Source organism: Schistocerca piceifrons, chromosome 11 (genome assembly GCF_021461385.2).
Source record: "Schistocerca piceifrons isolate TAMUIC-IGC-003096 chromosome 11, iqSchPice1.1, whole genome shotgun sequence".
Lineage (NCBI taxonomy): Eukaryota > Metazoa > Arthropoda > Insecta > Orthoptera > Acrididae > Schistocerca > Schistocerca piceifrons.
The window spans coordinates 105,363,794-105,372,018 of NC_060148.1; positions in this window are offsets into that span (position 1 = coordinate 105,363,794).

An 8,225-nucleotide genomic window follows, 5' to 3' on the forward strand; every position below is an offset into this window, starting at 1 on the left:
CTCGTAAACAAACTCCTGTATTCGATGGATGATGGAGGTCACCAGGTGTGATGAGTAGTGGATTTGATTCACCGAGGAAAAGTTTTGCCTAATTCCATGGTATAGTTAACTTTTATTTTTAGAAATGAGCAACCGACGTGGGCAAAGATATATATATATATATATATATATATATATATATATATATATATATATATATATATATATATTCCTGGAAATGGAAAAAACAACACATTGACACCGGTGTGCCAGACCCACCATACTTGCTCCGGACACTGCGAGAGGGCTGTACAAGCAATGATCACATGCACGGCACAGCGGACACACCAGGAACCGCGGTGTTGGCCGTCGAATGGCGCTAGCTGCGCAGCATTTGTGCACCGCCGCCGTCAGTGTCAGCCAGTTTGCCGTGGCATACGGAGCTCCATCGCAGTCTTTAACACTGGTAGCATGCCGCGACAGCGTGGACGTGAACCGTATGTGCAGCTGACGGACTTTGAGCGAGGGCGTATAGTGGGCATGCGGGAGGCCGGGTGGACGTACCGCCGAATTGCTCAACACGTGGGGCGTGAGGTCTCCACAGTACATCGATGTTGTCGCCAGTGGTCGGCGGAAGATGCACGTGCCCGTCGACCTGGGACCGGACCGCAGCGACGCACGGATGCACGCCAAGACCGTAGGATCCTACGCAGTGCCGTAGGGGACCGCACCGCCACTTCCCAGCAAATTAGGGACACTGTTGCTCCTGGGGTATCGGCGAGGACCATTCGCAACCGTCTCCATGAAGCTGGGCTACGGTCCCACACACCGTTAGGCCGTCTTCCGCTCACGCCCCAACATCGTGCAGCCCGCCTCCAGTGGTGTCGCGACAGGCGTGAATGGAGGGACGAATGGAGACGTGTCGTCTTCAGCGATGAGAGTCGCTTCTGCCTTGGTGCCAATGATGGTCGTATGCGTGTTTGGCGCCGTGCAGGTGAGCGCCACAATCAGGACTGCATACGACCGAGGCACACAGGGCCAACACCCGGCATCATGGTGTGGGGAGCGATCTCCTACACTGGCCGTACACCACTGGTGATCGTCGAGGGGACACTGAATAGTGCACGGTACATCCAAACCGTCATCGAACCCATCGTTCTACCATTCCTAGACCGGCAAGGAAACTTGCTGTTCCAACAGGACAATGCACGTCCGCATGTATCCCGTGCCACCCAACGTGCTCTAGAAGGTGTAAGTCAACTACCCTGGCCAGCAAGATCTCCGGATCTGTCCCCCATTGAGCATGTTTGGGACTGGATGAAGCGTCGTCTCACGCGGTCTGCACGTCCAGCACGAACGCTGGTCCAACTGAGGCGCCAGGTGGAAATGGCATGGCAAGCCGTTCCACAGGACTACATCCAGCATCTCTACGATCGTCTCCATGGGAGAATAGCAGCCTGCATTGCTGCGAAAGGTGGATATACACTGTACTAGTGCCGACATTGTGCATGCTCTGTTGCCTGTGTCTATGTGCCTGTGGATCTGTCAGTGTGATCATGTGATGTATCTGACCCCAGGAATGTGTCATCAATAAAGTTTCCCCTTCCTCGGACAATGAATTCACGGTGTTCTTATTTCAATTATATATATATATATATATATATATATATATATATATATATATATATATATATATATATATATAAAACCAACAGCAGAGTTTCCACAATGATGATGGTGCCACTACAGCGGAGTTACTAAATACAGTTTCCCTTCATTCCTTCACGAAAAAACACAAAGTAACTATTCAAGAATTCGAAACCAGAGCAGCTGTTAGCGTGAGTGACATAAAAGTACATATTTTAGGTGTTGTGAAGCAACTCAAATCACTTAAGAAAGGCAAGTCTTCTGGTCCAGATGGAATACGAATCAGGTTCCTTTCAGAGTATGCAGACACAATAGTGCCTTTCTTAGCAATCATATACAACCGTTCACTTGGTGAAAGGTCTGTTCCTAAAGACCGGAAAGTAGCACAGGTCACACCAATACTCAAGAAAGGAAATAGGAGTAACCTATTGAATTACAGAGACATATTACTGACCTCAATTTGCAGTAGGATTTTGGAGAATACACTGTACTCGAACATTATGACTCACCTCGAAGAAAATGACTTATTGATACATAACCAACACGGATTGAGAAAATATCGTTCTTGCGCAACACAGCTAGCTATTTATGCCCATGAAGTAATGAGTGCTGTCGACAAGGGATCTAAGATCGATTCCATATTCTTAGATTTCCAGAAGGGTTTGATACCATTTCTAACAAGAGACTATTACATGGTGTATACGACCCGGAAGATCCGGGAAAGACCTAGGAATTTTTTCATCTGCAGGAAAACCAGGAAAAACAGGGGAATTTTCTAGAATCCCGGGAGTTTTCCATTGATTTAGTTTTCAGTTAATTTTTTGTCATTTTGACTGGTAATAACCGATACTCTAACAAAGGAAATTACTGTATACCGCTACTGCAGAATAATACTGCAGCAACAAAATATGAACGAGGGAATGAAATATAAATTCCAAAGGAAATGCTTCATATATAAACAAAAAACACACAGCGGTCATACAAGCGTCTGCCAACAGCAAAATGTGTGATAGGCTGTAGGAAGACAATGCAGTGCTTAGTAACAACAAAGTACCTCCGATGAGCGTTAAGTCTCAACTGTTCACATCAGATTCATTTAAGCAGCTACGAGCGGAACCACACGCATGCCCAGTTGAGTCGCGTCTGAGTGGTACCTTCTCCCGCTTCTGGAAACAGGAATGTCGCTGTTGGTTGTGTACGCAGGAAACTGGAGTATCTGAACCGGGCGGCAATTCCGGTGGCGAGGGGGGGAAAATTTGTATTGTTGAGGAAAAATAACCTTGTTTCACAAAGCACCTAGCATCTAGAGCACATTGGTCTATCAATTATTCAAAAGAGTTTGAAGCTCATCCCTGTTGCTTTTTGAACATTTTTCATCACATTCTAAGTTGATTTCTGAATGAATCATAAGTTGATTTTTGAATGCGTGCATAGTGTACGTGATGTACCTGCCAGGGGAATCCTCGTCGCATCTGGAAATAAACTTTCCTGCAGACAAAAGGGGACGGGGCTACACGAGCTGAGCGGAATAAAGCCGCACGGGTGAATGTAGTGTGTGTGTGTGTGTGTGTGTGACTGACTGGTATGCAGATGATGAGCGAATAGCTACGTCCATAGATTCAGACTACCAGAGTGGAAATGAACGACCAACAGGAATAACAGATACGAAATATTAACGTATTATCTTGTCGCTGTATCAAAGAAAATGAAAGTTTGACAGAAAATTTTTGACCAGGTCGCTACACTAGAGAGGGAAAGTTGTACATATCCTGGTTAGCAGCCGCTTAAGTTCCATTCTGGGAATAGCGCGGAAAACGCGTTGTACGAACACGTAATAACGCCTAACCGGAGAATAATCGCTGGATAATTACTAAACCGGTGGGTGCCACCATCTAACCGTCTAGTATTGCCCTGCTACGAAATATCATAGATCCAGGGTTGATGCGCAGATCAGGTTGACTTGTCGTGGGGGGGGGGGGGGTGATCTGTGTTCACATTTAGTGACTTTGCTGTTTCCTCTTTGTTCACTGCTGTCACGTCAAATAAGAGTGGTTTCTGTCGCTGGGAGATATCAAGTGAATTAAAATACATTCACACAATTACGGAAGATTAAAATATGTCATTAGTTCCAGATTTTAATACAATTTCCACCTATCTGACAGTCAAGCATTAATTATCTTGCAGAACAATGAAGTTACTTTTGTCGCTTTGCTGAAGTAATTCGGCTTTTATTGATCTTTTCCGCTGAGGCAGCCAGTTTGTTTGAAACAAAGTGTTCAATTCCACACTATTGGCTAGTTTCAACTGTTCGCTGCATTTCAAGGGCACGTTTTCATCTTCTACAGGGTGTATACGACCCGGGACAACCGGGAGATCTGGGAAAAACCCGGGAACTTTTTCATCCGGGAGAAAACCAGGAAAAACCCGGGAATTTTTTAGAATTCTGGGAATTTTTCATTGTTTTAGTTTTCAGTAAAATTTTTGTAATTTTGACTGGCAAGAACCGTTACTCTAACAAATGATATTACTGTATCCCGCAACTGCAGAATAATATTGCAACAATGAAACTTAACGAGAGAAAAAAACCAAAATAACTTAAAATGCAAAGGAAATGCGCCATATACGACGACAACACAGAGTCCTCATGCAAGCGTCTGCCAACAGCAAAACGTGTCAAAGGCTTTGGGAAGACTGTGCAATACTTCATAACAACAAATTCCCTCCGATGACCGTGAAGTCACAACTGTTTACATTACATTCGTGTTAGCAGTTACGAGCGAGCTCATGCGCATGCGCAGTTGAGTCGCGTTTGAGAAGCAGATTCTCCCGCTTCTGGCTACAGGAATGTGGCTCTCCGCTGTGCAAGCAGTCGCAGCAAGCAGCTAGATGGTACCGGGAAAAAGGGGGCGCCAAATTCATATTCTCAAGGAAAAACTTATTTCACAAAGCGCCTAGCATCCAGCGCACGTTGATCTATCAATCATTTATATGATTTTGAAACGCATCCTTGTTGGTTTCTGAACACATTTTAAGTTTATTTCTGAATGAATCGTAAGTTGATTTTTGAATGCGTGCGTAGTGTACGTGATGTCTCTGTCAGGAGAATCCTAATCGCATCTAGAAAATAAACTTTCTGCAGACAAAAGGGGATGGGGCCGTACGAGCTGAGCGGAGTAAAGCCGAACGGATGAATGCCAGTCGCTGTCTGATTATGTGGTTGATTGGGTTTTCGAATGATCAGCTTTCTTATAATTCGTAGTGAAATCCATAGATTCAGCCTACCAGAATGGAAATAAACGACTGCAGGAATAACAAGTGGGTAAGATTACGTATTATCTTCTCGTTGTATCCAAGAAAATGAAATTTTGACAAAAACTTTCTGCCCAGATCGCTACACTAGTAAGGACCAGTTGTACAGCCCCCGGCTAGCAGCCGCTTAAGTTCTGATTCGGAAGTAACCCAGAAAACGTTTTGTACGAATTTGTAACAACGCCTAATGGCAGAACAATCGCGGGGTAACTAAACGGGTGATTCTGGCAGGGTTACTGAAGTTAATCGGCGAACAAATTTTGACAGTGGCAGGAATGTCCACAGAATTGGTGATGACAAGATTGTTAGAACGAGGAAGCAGAATAAACGGGGACATCACACAAATTATGGAAGGACGAGACTATTCCAAATTTATATAAGAATTTCGTAATACTACTTTCCGATCTCATGCTTGAGAAACTGGTGCGTATGAATGAAATGTGAAACTATTTCCTACATAAAGCTTTTTGCTTGTTGTAGGCCTAATAGGCATTTGATATATGTACTTAGTGAATTATATTCTATCGTGTATTAAGAATGACTATCTGTGCCAATACAGTCTCGCTAATTTGGTGTGTAAGTGTGTGTGTGTGTGTGTGTGTGTGTGTGTGTGTGTGTGTGTGTGTTATAAAATTTGCTACAATATTAGAAAGGCCTGTTTTGTTTTATTTAGCATCGAGCGACAAAATAGATGTAATCAGATCCAGAAACCACACCAGTCTTGGGTATTATTTGTATTAACAGCTTTTTCAGTATTAGATTACGAAATTTCGAATTTTCATGCAGCAAAAAATTTGACCAACTTTGGTGAGGTAATAGATTCTTGTGCAGAAAGCAAAAGCACGCCATTTAAAGCTGTAGCAAGATTAGAGAGAAAAAATGCTAGGAGGTAAGTATTGAAATGTGTACTTTCTTGCTTGTCTCTTGTCTATATTGGTTTTATGCCTCCTATATTTTACTTTTGTCACACAAAACAGGAAGTTATTAGCTATTAGGCAATAAAGAGTCCAAATTTTCTGAAGAGTTCTTGTTCTCCCGATTACAAATAATCCCATCCGCTATTAATGGAGAGTTTTTTTAAAAAAATAAAGAGGGGCAGGCTGTCAAACTGGCTGACTGGGAGCAGGAGAGGCACCACAGGACATTTCTATTTCCACAGTCCTGAATATAGTTTGATGTCATCGCTTACAAAATATACAAGTTTCAATTCCACAGAGTGAAATACAGTGACGTGCGATAGGAGAACGCTGTACGAAGAGGCGTGGCACTGCGGTTCGGCACACTTCAGACCAAATAACATGTCTTATATTTTCTCGAACACGTATGTTTTTGTTTCAAATTTTTCGGAATGATGTGTTTTACAAGATGCCCTAGGGTACTTTTGAAAATTCGATTTTTTTGGTGTTGACCGGTTCGCAAATATCGTAGATGCGAGGCTGATGCGCAGAGAAGTCTGAACTACAGTGGGCAGTCTCCACGTGGCCCGTGTTGACGTTCAGTGGTTTTCCTGTTTCTCCTTCGTTTACTCTCGCGTCACATGAAAGCAAAACGGATATCTTTGGCCGGGAGGTATCAAGTGAATTAAAATACATTCACATAATTACCGAAGGCTGATATACATTATTAGTTTCAGATTTTATTTTGTTTCCACGTTTCTGACATCAAGCACCAATCGCCTTGCAGAACAATGAAGTTATTTTTGTCTGTTTGCTAAAGAAATTTGGCCTTTATTAACCTTTTCTGCAGCCTTTATTAACCTTTTCTGCAGAGGCATCCAATGTATTTGAAACGAAATTTTTAATTCCACAGTAGTGGCTAGTTTCAACTGGTCGCTGCATTTCAAGTGCAAGTTTTCATCTTCTAGCACGTATGGCATTATTCCATAATAATGAACCAAACATGAGATAATGCAGGACTGGTACTCCAAGAAAATTTACATGTGAATCTGGACATACGAATGTGCGCTTTAAGTAGCAGTTTAAATGTGCATGTTTTAGTATGGTTCACGAAGTTCTGATCTCTTGGAGTACCCTGGGACGTCTTACTGCCTTTACAACGTAATGTAAGATCTTTTAATGTTTTACACGTACGTACATACGGGCTTCCTACGTCATGTTAGCTGCGCAAGCTCGGGGCGCCTCTTACCTGGCGCTCTCCGGCAGCTGCTGGAACGAACCTGTTTCCAGCAGGTCGTGGAAAAATATTGCGAATGTTGGTTTGAAAAGCGTTAATTTCAAAGTAAATATCTTTTAACGTAAGTTGGACTATGCGCGAGGATGTACCATGAAATTCTTAAATCACAGAGTGTTTGACTCCATTTAAAAATCAACTCTTTGATGACAAGCCATGTAGAAGAATTTCGAACCCTGGAGATCAGACATTTATGTCATTAAATATTTTACTGCCACATTTGTGTGATGTCTCTTAAAGTGTAACACGCGCAAAAAATCAACATTATATCGAAATATTAGCTTCTCTTGCAGCTTATTAACCTTTGTGACCAATATTATATGTGGAAGCTTTGCTTTTCATGTAGCAACACTATGTATATTAATGTAAGCCATTAACTCCTGTGTTACCGCTGCTTAGCAGGGATGTTGCTATTGGCTGACTACATCACGCGCCCTATGCTCTGAGTACTCGCTGTCAAGACCTGGCGAGATCACGTGACATGAGCTGTGACTGGCTTACAAAAGCGCATCGCAATCTCGATTTCAGTGATTCGTAAAGTAAAATGCGGTGTTTGGTGGAATTCCAGTGTGTGCTGTCGTAATAGCAAAATACGCAACGTACATGTTGCTGACATCAAAGATATTTCCCAAACGTGTCTTTTTCCCTGAGTTTCGTTTTCTAAAGTGCCGGGAAATCCAAGCCAATGTCCAAAACCATAACCATTCAAAGGATTGATAAGTTTTGCACTTCCGAGGGAAAATATACTGTCACTTAAGACGGAAAAAGTGTTTTCACGCGGGAGAAAGTGTATTTTTAAGCGGGAAATCCGGGAAAAATCCGGGAATTTTTTTCCTTGTCCACGTATACATCCAGTATTAATCAAATTTGATACGTATGAAGTATCGTCTCTGTTGTGTGACTGGATTCTTGATTTCCTCGCAGAGATGTCACAGTTCATACTGATAGACGGCAAATCATAGAGTAGAATAAAAGTCATATACGACGTTCCGCAAGGTAGTGTCATAGGCCCTCTGCTGTTCCTGATTTACATAAATGATCTAGGTGATAATCTGAGCAGCCCCCTTAGATTGTTTGCAGATGACGCTGTAATTTACCGT